This window comes from Pleurodeles waltl, chromosome 2_1 (assembly GCF_031143425.1).
Source record: "Pleurodeles waltl isolate 20211129_DDA chromosome 2_1, aPleWal1.hap1.20221129, whole genome shotgun sequence".
Lineage (NCBI taxonomy): Eukaryota > Metazoa > Chordata > Amphibia > Caudata > Salamandridae > Pleurodeles > Pleurodeles waltl.
In genome coordinates, this window is record NC_090438.1 from 480,618,918 (window position 1) to 480,641,718 (window position 22,801).

The following is a 22,801-nucleotide window of genomic DNA, read 5'->3' on the forward strand; positions in this document are numbered from 1 at the left end:
GTTCATTTCTGGATTTTTTCTAAGTTTCTACTTAATATTAATTAACCAACATTTTACTTAACAAACTGTAAACATCAAGAAGACCCACAAACACACATTGAGCTCATTTCAGATATAAACAGAAAACACTCAGTACACACAATACAGCACGCTTTAGCCATTTTTCATAAATAGCGCCGTCGCAATTTACTTACAGAACCGTTTGCAGATCCTAGTTGTAAGTCATATTTACAAGGAAAAAAAAGAAAACTTTTCTCAATTATTTCCAAGAATAGCGGACCCATACTTTATTAAACGTGATGGGGCCTACTCCGTGCTTCACATATAGTTCATAGGTTGGTGTTCCAATCGGAGGAACCGGACATGAGTCCCCCAACCGGGAGTCCCTTTTACAACCAAGACAAAACAAATTTCCAAGTCTGCTAAGACCAGGCATCTTCGCTCACTAGTCTAGCTTCAAACTTCAAAGGATTATCGTTTACGATAGTCTCGTGAATACACAAGTCCTTCGGCTTTGGTACTTGCAAGTTCCAAATCAAAGTGATCCCAAAGGGATACCAAACCAAATGTCCAACTAAGGACCAAACCAACTGTCCAACTAAGGACCAAACCAAGTGTCCAACTAAGGACTGGGAGACGCTCCACTTATACTTAACTGAAAATATCAATGACGTCACCAGAAGACTCGTCTTATCGTTTCGCTCTACCAAAAATCAAGAGTCCAAATCAGGGCGATAGCCAGGGCAGCAGTCCTTCATAGCCGTCGGGAAGCGGGGAACCTCGCAACAAAGACTTTCGGACCACGTCGACATGCAGGGGTCGATGAAGTGGCGGCCTTCCTCCAGAATTTTCACACGAAGCTCCCCACCGACCTCAGGCTTGGACCGGTACCGCTGGTATCGCCCCACGTTTGGGCGCCAACTGAGGTACTGGGTTTTTCAGAACCGGTACTGATCCGGTAACCCAGCGGTGCCAGGGTACACTCAAAGACCTCGGGTACTTTCCTGATTCAGACTACAGAAACTCAGAGTCTTCTAGGTGAAGTCAAAGATCGAATTTATTGGCTGCAACCAATTGACAAGTGTCCTAGAAGTACAACAGCACGATTTGTATGTTCTCAGGAGACTGTGTGTCAATGCAAAATCAGGTTTCCTTATATACAGTTTTTTAAGCTTCAGGCAAACATTCTTGACATTTTGGTTGGTCATTCACATGTTTTCACTACAAAGGAAAAACCAGTGTCATGATTAAACCTCATATTTCATGTCATCCAGCCCATAATAAATTACCCGGCAAGGCCTAGAATTTCACATCAGATAAGTGTGGACCCCCAATAAAAACGGGCACCTCCCCCTCGTAAAGTAAGAAGAAGAAAAGAGCAGGTGCAGGTGTGAGCAAGTTAGGCAGGGTGTGTGAGCGATAATAAGGGTTTTATGGCCTGGTGTGCCTTGATGCTATCTGATACGGCCACTGGGAGAGGGACTGACCAAACAGGTTTGGCCTGAGGCAATGGTTCCAGCTTGCCCAGGTCAGAGAAAAGTCAATCAAGGTGTACGTGTCCTTGGAATCAAATCTGACTGTATTATAAGCCTATGTGAGGGCAACTTTTAAAAATGGCTCCCGTGTATAAAATGGGAGCCACGAGTGCAGGACGAAAATGGCGATTTCGAGGTGAAAACGCTGCTGGAATTGAGCGAAAATGCTCATGCTTAGTGTACTAGTCATTATCGGTCTTTTGATACTAAAATCGTACTGCTGTGGCAAAGTAAATTACATGGGTCCAGAATTTTTAGAACCACACCCTCCAGTCCTGGGCCCTTGATGGTAGTGTTGAAAGTGCCCAGACAGCCAAACAGACAAAACTTTTGACTCTTTGTCTAAAAACTGCTTTAAGAATCAAGAGACCAGGAGCTACCAACTTGTCTATCCACCAAAGGTGCATCACCAGTCGGCCTGACTCCAACTATGTTCTTCTCAGCAGTAGCAAATCTTGTTCAGTGGTCCTTTGCCAAAGAAGTATCCATCCTTGTGGCACGCTCATCGGCTACAGCTTCCAGGCTCATCCTGCTGGGGATTTTCAACTTCCCAAAAAGAGACTAAGGGCCTGATTTAGATATTGGCGGACAGGTTAGTCTGTCAAAACGGTGATGGATATCCAGTCCGCAGAAACATAAATCCCATTATGTCCTCTAGGATTTGATTTTGGACAGACAGGATATCCGTCACCGTTGCGATGGAGTGACCCTTCCACTAATATCTCAATCAGGCTCTAAGTCCGAACTTGGAAATCTTCACTGTGACTTTAGCTAGCGGCTCCCAGGCTATGATACTTCCTCCACGGACACTGCTTCCAGCCTGAAAGAAAGCAAAATGGCTACTTAGTTACTTCCAGGTAGCCCTGAGAGCCTATAAGGAAGGTCAGAGGTTGCAGTCCACCCCAGAGAGAGATGTTGGGAAGGTAGGGAACCACTTGGATGATAATGAGGAAGAGGACTAATCTGAGTCCTGAGCTTCAGGAGGAGCACAGCTCTCCCCCTGAGGATGATCAGGACAAGAAGCACTGGGTCTGCCTAAGGTCTGTCCCCAGAGGAGCTGGAGGACAGAAAGGGAAAGAGGGAGGTCATATTCCGACTAACCAGAATGAAACTTGAAGCAGAGAGAGGAAGGCTGAGAGAGGCATGGCTGAGAAAAACTGATGCTGGGTCATGAGAAAAACATGAGGGAGCTGTGCCGATATTTTGTGGATTGTAAGCTCCCTGACCCTAAGCAGCTTGCTTGTGAGACGAGCCTCTGGCTCAGTGCCAGGGTCCATAAGAAGGTACCTGGGTAGTGACCCTAAAAAGGGTGATATTCAGGTCCCCCCAAAAGAGTAAGGGATAGGTCAAGGGAGACACAGACAAGCCCCATAATTAGGAGAGGATATGGTTCTCATACCCCTTCTGTGAAACAGAGGGGAGGTGGGCAGTAGACCAGGGTGCCCATTTCCAATCCCATTGCTTTGAGTGCTTTCAGTTAGGTCATGAGCAGGGGGATTGTGTCTGTCCTAAGAAACCACCGACTGGTGGAACCTCTATAGGGGTAGCCAGTATAACTGTAGGGGCACTTAGGGGGTATTCTGACCCCGGCGGGCAGCGGGCGCCGTCCGCCGGGTGGAGACCGCCAGAAGACCGCACCGCGGTCAAATGACCGTGGCGGTCATTCTGACTTTCCCGCTGGGCGGGCGACTGCCAAAAGGCCGCCCGCCCGCCCAGCGGGAAAGCCCCAGCAACGATGAAGCCGGCTCCGAATGGAGCCGGCGGAGTTGCTGGTGTGCGACGGGTGCAGTGGCACCCGTCGCGATTTTCAGTGTCTGCTAGGCAGACACTGAAAATCATTATGGGGCCCTGTTAGGGGGCCCCTGCACTGCCCATGCCTGTGGCATGGGCAGTGCAGGGGCCCCATGACACCCGTTCCCGCCATCCTGTTCCTGGCGGTTTTTACCGCCAGGACCAGGATGGCGGGAAGGGGGTCGGAATCCCCATGGCGGTGCTGCGAGCAGCGCCGCCATGGAGGATTCTTTGGGGCAGGGGTAAACCGGCGGGAAACCGCCGGTTGCCCTTTTCTGACCGCGGCTTTACCGCCGCGGTCAGAATTGCCCATGAAGCACCGCCAGCCTGTTGGCGGTGCTTCCGCGGCACTCTGCCCTGGCGGTTTACAACCGCCAGGGTCAGAATGACCGCCTTAGTCCCCAGAGGCAGGAGATAGACCATGCCCTAATCTCCCTTAGTTGGGAGGTGGACACAGACGGTAAACTCGTGATCCCTGAGGGTGGGAATCATCACTTCCATTAGATCAAGGTGAATGAGGGCCCTGCCACTGCTCTGAAGGACACCAGGGCCAGCTAGACAATGGCAGTGGAAATGGTGGTTTCCCAAGTGCATACACAGACTAGGTATGTAGCGTAACTCAGGACCAACAGCAGAGATTTGTCCACCCCATGGCCCTGGTATCCCTGAAGCGAAGTGGGTAGGTGACACAGAGAAAGGATATAATTAGTAGCCATATGCCATAGACTCACTTCTGGAGAATGAGTAGTCCTAAGTATCCGGAGAGCTATGAAGGGCAGCCACCCAGGTCACCCTGAAAGCTCAGATTTCTGGGGCTACCTCTCCAAAATAGAGGATAAGATTCCCAGATGAAGGGGTGGGGAAGAAAGACTCACCCCTCCTCAACCTCAGTGTACAGATGTTGGGCTGAGTGACCAGTCACAAGCTACCACCTCTGGACTGGTGGGAAGGAAAGTGGAAGGGTCCCTAACACCCAGGGCTGTTTCCTATCTCTCTGAGAAACCTCAGAGGCCAGAGATCCCTGGATGACTTGGGGTCTGCCTTTTGACATTGAGAGAAGTCTGATCAAGGAGTAGAATGAATCACATCACTATGTTGGTCATGGTGGTTCTGTTAGCCTGCTGGGATTAATCTCTGAGCAAGTTAGGGATAGGTTTTGTACAGATGGGGTCCACATGTGAAGAGAAGATTCCTCATGTGTCAGTCCAGTGGCTCAGGAGACTGTAGGCAGAGGGATCCTGCTGAATTCATGTCCCTGGCAAAGGCATCTGCGATGGAGGGCCATTGTCCCTGTTCCATTGCCTAAGCAAGGAAGCACATCACATTTTTGATTACTCTCCCCTGGCTTTTGGGTGGGGGGGGGGTTGTGTTGGACTTGGCCCTCTCTCCAGGGTCCCCGTCCATTTTTTTTTGCCTTTACTCCTATTTTTTCTGAATTTGTTTTTGTTGGCCTTAGAAATCTGTGCACTTTACTGCTGCTAACCAGTGCTAAAGTGACTGTGCTCTCTTTTTGAAACATGTTAACACTGGCTCACACCTACTTGACATGTTTAATTAACTTATAAGTCCCTCGCAGAGTGCTATACTATATCCCCAGGGCCTGTATATTAAATGCTATTAGTGGGCCTGCCACTACTTAAGTAGCCCCTTAAAACATGGCCCAGGTGAGCCCTTGCAGCCTGAATGAAATTTAAAGTGCACATTTAACTTGACAATATAACACCCTTGCCAAGCCTTACACTCTCCTTTTATTTAATACAAATCATCCCTAGGTTAAGGCACTGGGTAGCCCCTTAGGGCAGGGTGCTGTGTAATGAAAAGGTAGGGCATGTATTTTCAACTTTTACATGTCCTGGTAGTGAAAGAATCTGAAATTCGTTTTTCATTACTGTGAGGCCTATCTGTCCTATAGGATATTAGTGGGTCCCCTTATTATATGTAATAAGTCTTAACCTTTGGTTATGTACATATAAGCATTTCATGTTTGGTATCTATGAAATTGGAATTAAAATTCCTCTTTAATCTTAAAGTTGTATTTTAAATTACAATTTTAAAAATGCCACTTTTAGAAAGTTGACACTTTCCTTCCCTTAGCCATTTGGTGCCTGTAATCTGTTCTAGGTCACATGAATTGGTGCCATTGGTAGTTAGACTTTGTGAATTCCTCTCAAACTGTCACAAAAAAGAGCGATTAGTTGTGCCTGAATAAACCATCTGCTGGCAGGATAGGGGTAGTAGGGCAGGCGCACAGTGCCCTTGGGCAAAGGGCAACTGTGCACTGCCTTTAGCCTTTCAGCCAGCTGGCAGCCACAGAATGACAATCAAGAAATTCCAAGTACTTCAAAGAGAAACCTCTAGTGCCTTGTGCAGTGGTATACCATATACCCAGGGAGAAAAACTACTCTGAGACCCAAGGAATGCGGGACCAGCCTGCTCCTCTATCTGCCCAAGGTGCATCACTGGTCGGCCTGACTTTGCATCTGCTTCCTCTACATTCTTCTCTGCAGCAGCAAATTATGTTTAGCGATCCTTCACCAAAGGGATGTCCGGCATCCTGTAACTCTTGCAGGCTACAGCCACCTTTTGACTTCCAAAAAAGTCCCAATGTAGAAGCCTTCAATGTGACTCCGCCCAGCAGCTCCCTGATGATGGTGCTCCTTCCTCAGACACCGGCTTCAGCATTGCCCTGCTGAACTTTATCTTCCCAAAACATTTTCCTTCAAAATATCTTCTGAAGATAAGCGCTGACCAGGCCTAACCCACTTCTTATTGACTCGCGCAACCAGATGCCCATAGTTGTCGCTTTGATCTTTACGCCTTTTATTTTATATGAAGGTTTAAAAATTCATAACTCCGGGTCTACTGATTAGATTTTTGTCTTTTTTGTGTCAAACTATTTATTAGCATGTACTCTATTTTTCTAAATTAGTGTGTGATTTTTCTTTTGTTGTTTTTCCACTTTATTTCTGTTTGTGTGTTGCATAAATTCTTAACACACTGCCTCTATGTTAAACCTGACTGCTTTTGTACCAAGCTACACAGGGTTAATTTAGTGACATTTTGTGGTTCACACTGCCAGGGATTGTGGCTGGTGCTTGACCAGGGCTCACACACCAGTAATCCAACAACCCAATTTCTCACAGGTGTTCATTATTAATATTAAACATTGCAATGTACAGCAACCATCATTGTCAATAAAGTAATTTAAAAAAAGCATGGCAAATTATAAAAACATATGTCCGGGTCTTTCTTGCATGACTTGAGGCCACATAAAATACAGTCATGGAACTAACCTGTAGTGATCCATGCACTCCCATGCTGAAATGGAACAAACTACATCTCTGGCAACACTTAAAATAGGTTGAACACTCAGCCCAAGTCATGCTTCCTATGACCTGAAAGAAATAAGATTACATTTTAAAGATAAGTCACTGAACTCCTGCATCCCCCACCAAACACTCCCTCACAAACATTGATGGTGCTGCTGCCCCACCTTGGGGCAGTACAATGAAAGAAAAAGTTGAAAACAAGCCCTCAGAGAGCTTTATGGGGAACCCCAGCCAAAGAAAAGTGAATATTTAATGAGTGGGTTATCCCACTGTGCTGTTTGTATTTCATGGCTTTGCTGCATGCTTTTGTTTCCTTTTTCTCTTTTTTTTTTTAGATGGACGCCCCACCCCACCAAGGGCCCCCACAGCAGTACACATCATTGGGGCAGCACAGAGAACCCACTCCAGCACTGCCTGGCTGGCTCCTGGTGTGGTCAGTATTGTCTCATGCCAGTGCAGGAGTCAGTGTGCTGCTTCCCCCAACTTGCTTCTTTGTGGGCAGTCTTTTATTGGTTCTTGCATCGTTCCACCCGATGGAGGATCCCATAAGGGACCAGGGATGGGGTTCTGGACCCCACCCAAGCATTCATCAGGCCACATCTTTGCTGCACGGCCTGGCATGGTTTGGTGGCATTGGACCTTGGTGGATGGGGTCCCTGGGGCCAATAGAGCCTTTGGAGGGGACAAAGCACACTGCCTTCCCCAGCAAATAATAAAATCATGCTTTCCCTGACCCCCAGGCACCGTCCCAACATAGGGTAAGTCTTGACATTATGACAATCAATCAATCAATCAATCAGGAATTTGTAAAGCGCACTACTCACCCGTGAGGGTCTCAAGGCGCTGAGGAGGGGAGGGGGAGAAGACGGGGGAGGTGCTGCTACTGCTTGAACAGCCAGGTCTTGAGACGTTTTCTGAAGGTAAGGAGGTCTTTGGTCTGGCACAGGTGGGTGGGAAGAGTTTTCCGCATTTTGGCGTTGAGGTGCGAGAATGATCTACTGCCGGTTGTAGTTCTGCGGACGAATGGGACGGTTGCTAGGGCGAGGTCAGCGGAGCAGAGATGCCGGGTCAGGTATCCATGGTATCCATTTGTAGATCTTTCGGAGCATGCAGAGGGTGTTGAAGCAGGAGGAGGAGAGGGCGTTGGCTTGCTGGGTCATGGACAGTGAAGGGTCCAAGATGAATCCTAGGTTGCATGCGTGGTCGGTGGGAGTCGGAGTGGTTCCGAGAGTGGCAGGCCACCAAGAGTCATCTCATGCGGAGGGCGTGGAGCCAAAGATGAGGACTTCCATCTTGTCGGAATTGAGGTTAAATCAGCTGCTCTTCATCCATTCGGCGATGGCCTTCATATCTTCATGGAGGTAGGTCTTGGCGGAGTCCTTGATGAGGGAGAGGATCAGCTGGGTGTCGTCGGCGTATGAGATGATGTTGAGGTTGTGGCATCGGGCGATGTTAGCGAGCGGGGTCATGTAGATGTTGAAAAGGGTCGAGCTGAGGGCCGAACCCTGGGGTACGCCGCAGATGATTTTGGTGACCTCTGAGCGGAAGGGGGTGAGGCGGACTCTCTGGGTTCTGCCGGTGAGAAAGAAGGTGACCCAGTCCAGGGCTTTGTCGCGGATTCCAGCATTCCTGAGGCGCGAGCATATGGTGTGGTAGCAGACGGTGTGGAACACAGCTGAGAGGTCCAGGAGGGTGAGGGCCATGGTTTCGCCGCTGTCCAATATGGTTCTGATGTAGTTGGTGGCTGGCAATGAGGGCGGTTTCAGTGCTGTGGTTGCTGCGGAATCCAGATTTGGAAGGGTCCAGGGTGCGGTTCTCCTCAAGGAAGTGGGTTAGTTGTCTTTGGACAGCCTTCTCAATGACTTTTGCTGGGAAAGGGAGCAGGGAGATAGGCCAGAAGTTCTTGAGGTCCTTTGGGTCTGCCTTGGGTTTTTTGAGGAGGGCATTGATCTCGGCGTGTTTCCAGCTCTCCGGGAAGGTGGCAGACTTGAAGGAGCTGTTGATGATCTTCTGTAGTTGGAGTGCGATGACAGAGCTTGCTTTGTTGAGAATGTGGTGAGGGCAGGGGTCACATGGAGAGCCGGAGTGGATGGTGTTCATGATTTCGATGGTGTTGTTGTCGTTGACGGGGGTCCAGGAGAGCAGGAGGTTGGTGGGAGGTGAGTCTGTGGTGGTGGTGGATGCCGGGGGAGTATAGGTGCTGAACTTGTTGTGGATGTCTGCAATCTTGCGGTGGAAGTAGGAGGCTAGGGTGTCGCAGAGGTCTTGGGATAGTGGATTGTTATTGGAGAGTTCCTTCAGGACGTTGAAGAGGCCCTTGTGGCTGTGTGCGTTGTTGTTGATTCGGTCTTTGAAGGCAGTTCTCTTGGTGGCTCGGATGAGTTGGTGGTGTCTGCAGATGGCATTTTTGAAGGCTGTGAGGTTGTCCAGAGTCTGATCTTGGCACCACTTTCTTTCAAGCCTTCGGCAGCTTTGCTAAGATTCGTGGAGGTCGGGGGAAATCCAGAAGGCCTTTCTGTCGGTGCGTCTGTTGGAGGGATTCTTGATTGGGGTGAGAGTATTGGCACAGGTGTTGACCCATTGCCTGAAGTTGCGGGCAGCTGCATCAGTGTCAGTGGTGTCGATGGGTGGGTTCTGGGAGAGGGTTGCGTAAAGTTGGTCTTTGGTGACCTTGTTCCAACTGCGGTGGGGGATCCGTTATGGTTGGTGGTGTGTTGTGGGTTTCTTGAAGGAGAAATGGATGCAGCGGTGGTCTGTCCAGTTGAGTTAGGTGGTGTGGTTGAAAGAGACCTGATTGCTGGCAGAGAAAATAGGGTCGAGTGTGTGTCCTGTGGAGTGGATTGGTGTTGTGATGAGTTGTTTGAGGCAGAGGTTGGAGAGGTTGTCAAGCAGGGTGGCAGTGTTGTTGTCATTGGTGTTCTCGAGGTGCAAGTTTAATTTTCTGAGGAGTTTGTAGTAGGTGGATGCGAGAGCATGCATGCTGATGATGTTGGTAATAGAGTCGCTGAACTGCTGTCGTGGGCCCGGGGACCTGTAGACGAGGGTCCCTCGGAGGGTGGTGTTTGGGTCAGTGAGGATTTGGAAGTGCAGGTGTTCGGCAGTGCTGAGGGTGTCTTCGGAGTTGGTCGTGATCCTAAGGGTGTTCTTGTGGATGATGGCGATGCCTCCTGGTTTGATGGAGAGGTCCCTGCGGGTGATCTTGTAGCCATCTGGGATGGCTATGGCGATGTCATGCGCTGAGGAGGGATCAGGAAGGCGACGTATGGGGATGCTGAGTCGAGTAGATTCCATAGCGCTACTGCATTCTTGTGGACGGAGCGGGTGTTGAGGAGGATACATCTGAGATGGTTGCGTCCTGCCTTGGTGCGTTGGTCGTTGTCGTGGAGGCTGGAGAAAGGTGCAGTTCCGGAACGAGAAGGGTCTGAGGGTGGTCTGCAGTGAGGCTTGAAGGCAGGCGGGAGATCGACCGGTGTTGAGGGCACAGAGGGTGGCGTCGTCGTAGTGAAGACGTGCGTAGCAGTGGTGGGGGGACGGGAGCCAGGGGTTCTGGTGCTGGGCGCGGTCCAGGTGCTGATGGGTGCAAGCGGGCTTGCCTTCGGCACACCAGTGGCATGGCCGGCAGTAAGTAGCGAGGTGGGGGGAGGAGAGGACAGCTGAGAGGCGGGAGGGGGATGAAAAATGGCACAAAAAGGGGGGCGGACCCAAAAAAGGGGTTAGAGCCGAAAAAGGGGGCAGGCCCCGGGGGCAGCAGCGGCAGGGGAGAGAGAGAGGAAGTGAGTGAAAGTGAGAGAGAGGGAGCGGAGTGAGAGAGAAACGAGGAAAAGGAGCACTAAGGGACAGTAGTGAAGCAGAGCAGAGGGCAAAGCAAAGCAAAAGGAGGACAGAGGCAGAAGGTAGCCTAGTAGGAAAGCAGAGCTCTCCCACTAGACACCAGGGATGTGGTGCAGGCAGAAGCCTGCGGGTGGAGGAGGGCCTCGAACTCCTGACAGGGGTTCTGGCGCTGGGCGCGGTCCAGGCGGTGATGGGTGCAGACGGACTTGCCTTTGGCACACCAGTGGCATGGCCGGCAGTAAGTAGTGAGGTGGGGGGGAGGAGAGGACAGCTGAAAGGCAGGAGGGGGATGAAAAATGGCACAAAAAGGGGGGCGGAGCCAAAGAAAGGGGTGGGCTGTGGGGGCAGCAGCGGCGGGGGAGAGGGAGAAGGGGAGAGCGAAAGTGAGACAGAGACAGTGAAGTGAGAGAGAAACGAGGAAAAGGAGCAGTAAGGGACACTAGTGAAGCAGACCAGAGAGCAAAGCAAACCATAAGGAGTAAAGAGGCAGAAGGTAGCAGTGTAGGGAAGCAGAGCTCTCCCACTAGACACCAGGGATGAGGTGCAGGCAGAAGCCTGCGGGTGGAGGAGGGCCTCAAACTCCTGACAGGGGTCAGGAGTTCAGAGGAGCCAGGGAGAGGGCTCAACTTACAGGGTGGAGCCACAGGAGGCAGAGCAATGCACTGACCAGGTCAGTGGTATTGCTCAGCTTACCACTCAGAGGCCGCCATTAAGTAGGGAGGTGGGGGGGAGGAGAGGACAGCTGGGAGCCGGGAGGGGGACGAAAAACAGCACGAAAAAGAGGGCGGACCCGAAAAAGGGGATAGAGCTGAAAAAGGGGGCAGGCCGCGGGGGCAGAAGCGGCAGGGGAGAGAGAGATGGAGAGAGCGAAAGTGAGAGAGAGGGAGCGGAGTGAGAGAGAAACGAGGAAAAGGAGGACGAAGGGACAGTAGTGAAGCAGAGCAGAGGGCAAAGCTAGGCAAAAGGAGGACAGAGGCAGAAGGTACCCTAGTAGGGAAGCAGAGCTCTCCCAATAGACACCAGGGATGTGGTGCAGGCAGAAGACTGCGGATGGAGGAGGGCCTCGAACTCCTGACAGGTGTCAGGAGTTCACAGGAGCCAGGAAAGGGCTCTGCTTACAGGGTGGAGCCACGGGAGGCAGAGGAATACACTGACCAGGTCAGTGGTATTGCTCAGTCTACTACGCAGCGGCCGCCATTAAGTAGGGAGGGGGGGAGGAGAGGACAGCTGGGAGCCAGGAGGGGGATGAAAAATGGCACAGAAAAGGAGGCAGAGCTGAAAAAGGGCAGAGCTGAAAAAGGGGGCTGGGCTGCTGGGGCAGTAGCGGCGGGGGAAAGCGAAATTGAGAGAGAGAGAGAGCGGGGTGAGAGAAACGAGGAAAAGGATCATTAAGGAACAGTAGTGAAGCAGAGCAGAGAGCAAAGCAAAGCAAAAGGAGTTTAGAGGCAGAAGGTAGCCTAGTAGGAAAGCAGAGCTCTCCCACTAGACACCAGTGATGAGGCACAGGCAGAAGCCTACGGGTGGAAGAGGGCCTTGAACTCCTGAGAAGGGTCAGGAGTTCAGAGGAGCCAGGGAAAGGGCTCTGCTTACAGGGTGGAGCCACGGGAGGCAGAGCAATGGACTGACACGGCACCATTCACTCATTTTCTTAAAAAAGTTCAAAGACAAAGCTATTTAGAGATTAATATCTCCTGCCTAGTTTGGCGAATTTTAACGATCTTGGGCTTGTTGTGGAGTTTTAGTCTTCAGCAGGTATTATGGCTCCAAAAAGACACGCCTGGCAGGGATCTGGTTTCCTTGGCTCCCTGTGCCAGCCTTCTCCTCTGATTTTTCCTCTCCACAGACCCCATGGATTCCTGGCTTGAACATATGTCGGAACAACGCATGCTGGAACCACGCATGCCTGAACAACACGGTCGGAACAACGACCCCATTGTTACCACTAATGCCTTTACCACGAATGCCTTAACAATGATTTTTCATTGTAAAGGCATTCCTGGTAAAGGCATTAGTGAACAGCATGCATGGTTCCAGCATGCGACCCATCTGGCCCCCCACCCCACCCCTAAAATTACCAGGACTCCGCCCCATAAAACCACCCCAACCCCCCACCCCTGAAACCACCCCAATCCCCCACCCACCCCTAAAACCTAAACTACACCTACCTCCCACCCCCCTAAAACCACCCCAACCCCCCCACCCCATCCCTAAAACCTAAACTACCCCAACCCTGCCCCAAAAACCTAAAACCAACCCAACCAACCCACCCCCCACCCACGCCCCTAAAATTACCCCAACCCCCCCACCATGCCCCTAAAACCTAAAACCACCCCAACCCCCCACCCATAAATGACTGCGGCCCCTGCCCCACCCCTAAAACCACCCCAACCCCCACCCGTGCCTAAAACCTAAACTACCCCAACCCACAAAAAGTAAAAATACCCCAGACCCCACACCCCGCCCCTAAAACTAAAAATACCCGCCCCTAAAAGTAAAAATGTCCCTCCCCCTCCCTCACCCCTAAACCTAAACCAGCTGACCCCCACCCCACCCCTAAAACTAAAAATGCCTTGACCCCCCTCCCCGCCCCTAAATCCAAACCACCCCGACCCCTAAAACTGAAAATACCCCAACCCCCACCCCGCCCCTTAAACTAAAAATACCCCGACCCCTAAACCTAAACCACCGACCCCACCTAAAACTAAAAATAACCCGACCCTCCACTCCTGTCCCTAAAACTAAAAATACCCCAACCCCCCCACCCCGCCCCTAAAACAGCCCCAGTTCCAGCCACACTTACCTGATCACGTCGTCCTCCTCAGCCTACTTCCTTCTTCTGTGCCTTAGCCATGCATGTGCGTGGTTCAGCACATGCGTGGGTAAGGCACCGAACAAGGAAGTCATGGTTAACAAAAGCGTTGTTCCTCTTTCGTTGTCCAGGACTTTGTTATTCGGGAGTCGTGGTTAAGGCTGCTTCCCCCTGGCTGTCTTGCAGGGAATGGGATGGGGCAGTGGAGTTCAAGTCTTCCCCCATTGGTCTTCAGAGGGCATGAGGAGACTAGAATCACTGGCCCTGGAGAAAACCATCTAGTCCTAGGAGGTCAGCTGGAGGCAACATCCTTAGTTCATCTTCTCCTTCCATCTGTCCATGTTGCTGTTGTCGTCTTAAAGGTCCAGGGTCTTGCTGTCTATCTCTCCCTAGTGCAGAGGTGTAAACGTGTGAGTGGAATGTTCTGGATGCCAGGAGTCCTGGGCCAATCCTAGGGCTACACATCATCTCTCTATCCTTGTCCCAACACTCCTGCATTCCTTATGGGACAGTGCAATATGGCCAAACCGTTCTGTCCCACTTCAAAGCTCCTGTGCCCAACCAGGGGTGTGCTTATGATAATGGACAAGCTCTCCCTTGTGGTCACTCCAAACCAGTTCTGGAATAGCTGGGCAGTCACCACCGTCCAGGTCTAATAGCTCTTTCCCACCAGGGTGATCCCCAAATACCAGTAAATTAATATGAACGCTTGGTAGCTATTGCACAGAGCAGACAGGCTTAACTTAGGGCTATGTGTAAAGTATTTATACAGTACCAAACCAGTATTAAATTCAAAACTCCAAACAATATAAATCGCAAACCAAATTTGAAAAATAGAGTACATTTTAGTAAACAAAATTACATCAAAGCAACAAATATCCAACAAGAGGAACTGGAGGTATAAGTATTTACATTTTCAAGTGAAAACAGAACTGTAGGAGGCTGGCCTGGGTTGTAGTGGGTACCAGAGGTACTTACACCTTGTGCCAGGTCCAGTTATCCCTTATTAGTGTAGAAGAGGTGTTTCTAGCTGCTTGGGCTGATAGAAGGTAGCTATGGCAAAGCAGCTTAGGCTGAACTAGGAGACGTGTAAAGCTCCTACGATACCACTGGTGTCATATGCACAATATCATAAGAAAACACAATACACAGAAGTACTAAAAATAAAGGTACTTTATTTTTACGATAATATGCCAAAAGTATCTCAGTGAGTATCCTCAGTATGAGGATAAGATATATACACAAGATATATGTACACAAACCAAAATTATGCAGGTAATAGCAAGAAAAGTAATGCAACAGTGTAGAATTACAGTAGATTGCAATATGAGCACATAGGTATAGGGGCAACACAAACCATATACTCCAAAAGTGGAATTCGAACCACGAATGGACCCCAAACCTATGTGAGCTTGTAGAGGGTCACTGAGACTGTAAGAAAACAGTGAGGGTTAGAAAAATAGCCCTCCTCAAGACCCTGAAAGGTAGGTGTAAATTGCACCTACTACCCCCAGAGAGCACAGAAGTCGTGATAGGGGGATTCTGCAGGAAGAACAAACACCAGCAATGCAACAACAGTGGATTTCTGGACCTGAGTACCTGTAAGACAAGGGGACCAAGTCCAATAGTCGCGACAGTGTCGAGAGTGGGCAGGAGCCCAGGAAATGCCAGCTGAGGGTGCAAGGAAGCTGCCACCTGTTGGAAGAAGCTTGGAGTTCTGCAAGAAAGAAGGGGACTAGGAACTTCTCCTTTGGAGATGGATGTCCCACGTCACGATGAAGCTTGCAGAGGTGTTCCCACACACAAAGACCGCGAACAAGCCTTGCTAGCTGCAAAGGTCGCATTAGAGGTTTTTGGGTGCTGCTGTGGCCCAGGAGGGACCAGGATGTCGCTACTTGGAGGAGGAGACAGAGGGGGCGTCCAGCAACTCAGGGAGCCCTCACAGAAGCAGGCAGCACCCACAGAAGAACCTGATCAGGCACTTGGAAGAAAAAGTGAACCGGAGTCCACCCGAAGTCACAAAAGGGAGTCCCACGATGCCGGAGGACAACTCAGAAGGTTGTGCACTGCAGAAAGGAGTGACGGGGACCCAGGCTTGGCTGTGCACGAAGGAAATCCTGGAAGAGTGCACAGGAGCCGGAGCAGCTACAAATCACGCGGTACCCAGCAATGCAGTCTAGCGTGTGGAGGCAAGGACTTACCTCCACCAAACTTGGACTGAAGAGTCACTGGACTGTGGGAGTCATTTCGACAGGATTGCTGAGTTCCAGGGACCATGCTCGTCATGCTGAGAGGGGACCCAGAGTACCAGTGATGCAGTCTTTTTGTGCCTGCGGTTGCAGGGGGAAGATTCCGTCGAGCCACGGGAGATTTCTTCAGAGCTCCTGGTGCAGAGAGGAGGCAGGCTACCCCCAGAGCATGCACCACCTGGAAACAGTCGAGAAAGCCAGCAGGATGAAGCAATACAAGGTTGCTAGTAGTCGTCTTGCTACTTTGTTGCGGTTCTGCAGGTGTCCTGAGCAGTTAGCGGTCGATCCTTTGCCAGAAGATGAAGAGGGAGATGCAGAGGAACTCTGATGAGCTCTTGCATTTGTTTTCTGGTGAGATCCCCAAAGCAGAGACCCTAAATAGCCAGAAAAGGAGGTCTGGCTACCTAGGAAGGAGGATTGGCTACCAAGAGAGGTAAGTGCCTATCAGAAGGAGCCTCTGACGTCACCTGCTGGCACTCGCCGCTCAGAGCAGTCCAGTGTGCCACAGACACCTCTGTTTCCAAGATGGCAGAGGTCTTGGACACGCCGGAGGAGCTCTGGGCACCTCTCCTGGGACGTGCATGTCAGGGGAGTGGTCACTCCCCTTTCCTTTGTACAGTTTTGCACCAGAGCAGGGCCGGGGGATCCCTGAACCGGTGTAGACTGGCTTATGCAGAGATGGGCACCATCTGTGCCCATCAAAGCATTTCCAGAGGCTGGGGGAGGCCACTACTCCTCAGCCTTCACACCTATTTCCAAAGGGAGAGGGTGTTACACCCTCTCTCAGAGGAAGTCCTTTGTTCTGCCTTCCTGGGCCAGGGCTTCCTGGACCCCAGGAGGGCAGAAACCTGTTTAAGGGGTTGGCAGCAGCAGCAGCTGCAGTGGAGACCCCGGAGAGGCAGTTTGGCAGTACCCGGCTTCTGTGCTAGAGACCCTGGGGATCATGGAATTCTCCCCCCAATGCCAGAATGGCATTGGGGTGACAATTCCATGATCTTAGACATGTTACATGACCATGTTCATAGTTACCATTGTGACGCTGTACATAGGTAGTGACCTATGTACAGTGCACGCGTGTAATGGTGTCCCCGCACTCACAAAGTCCAGGGAATTTGCCCTGAATGATGTGGGGGCACCTTGGCTAGTGCCAGGGTGCCCACACACTAAGTAAGTTGGCACCCAACCTTCACCAGGTGAAGGGTAGACATATAGGTGACTTATAAGTTACTTAAGTGCAGTGGTAAATGGCTGTGATATAACGTGGACGTTATTTCACTCAGGCTGCACTGGCAGGCCTGTGTAAGAATTGTCAGAGCTCCCTATGGGTGGCAAAAGAAATGCTGCAGCCTATAGGGATCTCCTGGAACCCCAATACCCTGGGTACCTCAGTACCATATACTAGGGAATTATATGGGTGTACCAGTATTCCAATGTGAATTGGTAAATTTAGTCACTAGCCTGTTGGTGACAAATTTGGAAAGCAGAGATAGCATAACCACTGAGGTTCTGGTTAACATTGCCTCAGTAAGACAGTTAGGCATCACACAGGGAACACATACAGGGCACATACTTATGAGCACTGGGGCCCTGCCTGGCAGGGTCCCAGTGACACATAGACTTAAACAACATATATACAGTGAAATATGGGGGTAACATGCCAGGCAAAATGGTATTTTCCTACAAGAACCAAAAATTGATAGCGCCAATGGTCACTGTAAAACAAGCCCTAGTCACACTTTAAAGCTGATTGTGATGGCCTGGTCCAGGGTCTTACCTTTGTGTATTAGGGACCAATTTATACTTTGACAAACAAAGTAATCTTCATTGGCTTGGTGAAGGAATTAACATTCGCCATGCTGAGATTACTCCGTCGCCCAAATTTAGAAATGACCGCCAAGCTGATAGTCATTTCTAAAGCATTGACTGTCAAAATGATAGAGCCCTGCATAAAACTGTTTTCTTTTTTATTTTCAACAACAAAATCCTGAAGTGAGATTTCCTTTTTGACACTGAAAAACAAAATGTTCCCATCACCATGTGAGTTCTCTTCCGTAGCGAGGAGAGCATTTAGACATTTTTACTACTTATTGTTGTCAGGATTTTCCTGGCGGTGATAGACATGAAAACTAACCATTAATTCTGTCCATCTAAATTAGGTGTGTGTAATTAGATGTCTCCTTCTATTGGCTCTTACTCCGCAGAGCCATCAGGGGGGTTTGATCACGGAGGAGACGGAATTTAACATAAAGTTCACCCGTATCTAAATTTGGTGGGGGAACTATTATCTTGGCACTATACACACTCCAGCACAATGGAGTATCTATATTTCCAAGATGTAAATCGGCCCTTCTAGTATGCAAAACAGAAGTCAGAATCTTTCAACGTGGCAAACACCAGGAAGGCCTTACCAAGTTTGGATCAGCGTACAGTGAGGAGCCACTGGAAATGTTAACTTTGGCAGGAAATGCTCAGAGTAGGAAAAGTCAAATTTCAATGCCAGGCCTGTCATTGCTTCAGTCACATCCTTTTAGCTTGGCACTCTGAAATTAAAAGAGGGCTCCACGGGGCTAGTTACTTTCTTGCTGAGTGCCTGTTGAATTTGCTGCTGAAGAGAAGCTGCAACCTGTATGTACCTGTTTCTTCAGCCCAGTGAAGAAGCACATTTGCCAGATAAGCTCTGGTGCTTGGTCCCGATCGACTGAAGGTTAGACATCAGAATTTTTATAAGTCCTAAAACTTTACTGTAGTAAGTCCATTTTTTGCTTAGCTCTTTACCAAATGCCCTCTGGCTTTAGGTGGTTTTTAGGACTTCAAGCTTTGGTTTGGCAAAGCCCTTGTGTAGAGACTAGTGAATGTCCACTGTGAAAGGGCAACTGGTTATTCAGGAAAAAGTGGTTTTTCTGCTTTTGTACCTGTAGTCACACAGAAGTTCAGCCAACTGACACTTGAAGTCTTGTCCTTTTCCTTGGGCACAAGAGGAGCAGGTCAGGTCTTTCAGGGCTCCTCTTAAGTCACAGATAGCAGTCCGAGTCCTCTTCTGCTGGGCCAGAAAGTGTATTGAAGAAGTCTGGGTAAGGGTCCAGATTTGTAGGGTTCACCATTCTGTGGGTGGGGGACCCCTACGACACTCCACACCAATGGAGAAAATGTTCCTAGGCCCCGGCCTACCTTTCTTGGGCCACACTAAACTTTGGTTCTGAATGCTGCAGATGTAAAGGGGAATGGACTATGGAAGTTATCAGTTCCACCTACACAGAACCCTAGATCTAATTTAAAGCCAGCCATATACTCACAACAAACCAGAAGACAGAAGTAGTCCTAGTGACATTCATGCTCTCTTAAGCAGGTTCTTCTGGATTTACTCTGTGCAGATCATTCTGTCCAGAAGCAACACCCATATTTGTTTAAAGTTTCCACCCCTCATAAAATAGAATAGCAAAAATGCAGTTAGCCTCATTTGTTGTTGATCTCTCACAAAGCCAGGAGTATAAAAGTAAAAGACAAGAACTTCTTGGATTTTGAATACTACACTCTCTGGGACCAATGAAATTAGTCACATTTTTGCAAGGCTTCATGAATTCATTCAACACAGTAAAATATGGTATTCAGTGTTCTGTCGTTCTAACATACTTGCAAATGTTGAAAGATGAGATTGAACAGGAAGAAACCCTCGCTGTTGATATAGCAAGGGATAATTCAAAAAGCTGCCAAAGTTCTGCACCAGCACATCAATATCCTCTTGGAGAACCAGTAATTCAAAATGAAACAGCTTTTGCTATGAATGAGATGGAGATTGAAATGCAACAGGTAAGAGAGGAAACTGTTAGTGGAACAACTGACCAATAAACAGAAATTTTTTTACAACAAAGTTAAAGATAAAATACAGCATGGATTTCTCCACAAGAAGAAGCAATGTGAATGTCCGTCATATAAACCAATTTTACTATACATTGGTGGAAAAGCTGGCACTTGGAAAAGCTTTCTAATTAAAGTTCTCACCAGCTCTCTAAAAAAGGCTACGGGTTCAAATTTGTCATGTGTAGTAGTAGCACCAACAGGATTAGCTGTAGGTAACATTAAAGGAATTACTCAACTACTAATTCTACCTGTTGAACATGACAATAAACTAGTATATCAGAAATGTTCTGTTGACGCTTGACATGAGGTATCAAAAATATTGAAAAAACTGAAGCTCCTAACCTTTGATGAAGTGAGCATAGTATCAAACATGATGCTTGCCTTCATACACTTAAGGATGCAGCTGATTTTCAGAACAAACTATGATGTACTCTTTGGAGGAAAGCATTTAACTATGTTTGGTGACCTACTTCAACTTACCCCTGTAAAAGAACAACCTGTTTCAAAAAACATTTGCATAATAAAACAAGATAAGTATTGACCAAAAGAATATTTGGTTAATCTTTGAAACAAAACGAATTAGTGAAAAACATGCACCAAGCATCTGACATGGAGTATGGAGATATACTAAAGGACATAAGAGTGGGAGTGCTGACAAAACAGGGGAAACATGATTTTGAAAGTCACCTTATCAAGAATCTATTCCCATCTAATATTACAGCAGCAGAACTAATGTTCAATATCATTAGAGAAGAGAAATATATAGTTTATTGCCAACTCTACAAGAGCGTTCCAACTGTAATGAAAAATTACTACAACTGGAGAAACAAGATATTTTGGAAATTACAGCTACTGATAAAATGGAACATCAGTGAGTCCAAATACTACAGAGAGATAAACTGAAAGCAACATTGGAGTCTTTAGAGAAAGCTGTATCCAAGACAGCAGGATTAGAAAATGTTTATGTGCCTGCAAAAACAGTTGAGTTATTTTGTGACAAAATTTAAATTTTGAAAAAGGGTTGGTAAATGATATAATGGGTAAAGTTATTGATTTCATTCATTTTCCAAATATAGACAAGGTCGACTATTTTACTATAGCATTTGATCAGGTTGATGGTAAGAAGAAGATTGACCAATTTACTGTAAGTTGTTTGCTTGTAAAAGACTTATCTATCTGGTGGCAAAAGTTCCCACGCTCTCTGGGTTTGCTGTAACCATCCATAAATCCTAGGGTTTAATTGCAGATGCAGCTTTTGTTAATGTTGGAAGCTTTGTATTCAAAGAAGGAATGCCATATGTAGCATTGCCAAGAATTAGAACATTATTAGAACATTGTCCAGTTTGTTTTTCAATTATTTGGATGAGAAGGAAGTTACTGCTGATGCAAGCTGTGTAAGAGAGCACAATTGGTTAAGAAGTCTATACATTCCTCATTTAGGCCAGTACCCTGCTTATGAGAAACAGATAATCTGTCCGCAGTGGAAAATTACAAAGCAGTCTACAGACCCTCAAGAAGAGAAAGCACAGATGATGCTAAGAAGAGAACATTGGAAAATGATGGAGAAATTGTAGGTTACCAGTTGGGAAACAGTTCAGTTGTCAACTGCTATGCTGCAATGTCTAAAGGCTGACAGAAGTGCAGTACATTCTTGAATCCACCATCTTTTGGATACATGTAGCAGACAAATAATGTTTACTCTCAGCACTCAACAAGACGCACAAGAACTTATTATGGTCATTCTTGGAGTTTTAGAACAAGAAGAAGCAACTATTGATGATTTATTTGGACTCAGTTACAGATGGAACCATGACTGTAAAGTTTGCTCTTTCGTATCTAGCATTGCAATCAATTCTGTACAATTTCTCTACTTAACATTACTGGATTCTAAAACTGTGCCTTTTGACAAATTGAACAGAAATGCAAACCATAATATGACCTTCCCAAACTGCAGTTCAGATATCATGTCTACATTGTTTCTACAAAGAACTGGAATATACTTTATAGTAATGCTAGAATGATGTAGATTGGATGGTTCCAAATTGGAAACTAAAATTACAAACTTCAAAGCTGGACAAATATCACTTTCATGAAAAACTTTTACTACTTTGGCTATTATCTTTTACTAAGGAGTTAATACAACCCCTGGACACAACACTGTCTATTTAAGGTGTGAAATTGGAAGGACAGAATGTAATGACATCAACCTGAAATACAAACCAAAACTTCTATTCAAGCTACTAAACTCATATCTTTTCATTCTTTACCCAAAATGCAAAGGATTAATTCTGCTTAAAAAAGTGGCATATGTCCTCCTTTTCCTCCATGTGGTTCATCTCTTTTTCTAGACATTAATCGGCCTATTAAGGCTGTTGTTTTTAAAAAATATCTTCAAAAATCAAGAGTCCTTTTAATGTTCCAGAAAAAAGTTAATATAGCAACTCAATACAATACTCTTAAATTAAAGTCTAAAACTTGATGGACATACTCCAATTACAGCAGCCTCAAGTTGAACCAAAAAATGGCTTTAAAAATAAAATAAAAAGTCTCCTTATGTTTCTACAACCAAAAGTCTACATTCTAATTGTGGAAAAAAACACTCTGTGGGATTTTGTTTAGATGGATCTTCTGCAGTTTTGATCATTTTGGCTTACCAGCAATGAAGTTTTCAAAAGGATCTCAAAACTTCAACCATACTTTACATTTAGTTCTGATTTTGTACCAAATATAATCATATAACAATTTTATTTAAAATATGCTTGTTTAAATTACTATAGTAACTCTAGAAAAAGCCACTAATTATTCAATTGTAGTGAGTGCAATACATAGTATTACTTATTTGTAGTGATCTACTGTAAAGCTTTGTTTTTTTTTTTAACAATTCATGGATTCCTTTTTCCCCAATGTTCGAAGATATTGCTTTACACAAACATCAGTTACCGGTGAAGAAGTATTAAAGCTGAGAACAGTAAAAAAGTGAAAATTATATTTTTGCGACATTGTAATACAGTGTTACAGTATTAGCGATGACTATTCTTATGTTTGTGTAACTTTGAAGATTGAATACCAGCATAGTTTTATCTTCTTTTTCTTTTTCAATAGCGGCTGCAGATGAATGACGTTACATGTCTCAAAACACTTCTTGAACCTCAGACATATTGCTTAGAGATTTCCATAGAGAGTGTTTTAAATATAAACTGCTCATGACATACCTTTCCTTTGGTTTCTTCTGCCTGTTTCCTACTTAAATTTTCAGTGTAATACAACCAATTTTCATCAAGTCACACAACAATTGACTCAATCATTCAAGCACTTGTTTATGCAGACACACACAACCAATCACTTGCCCATGCTGCTTCTTAGAGAAACTCAGTGATAGAGCCCCTCGCATACCTACTC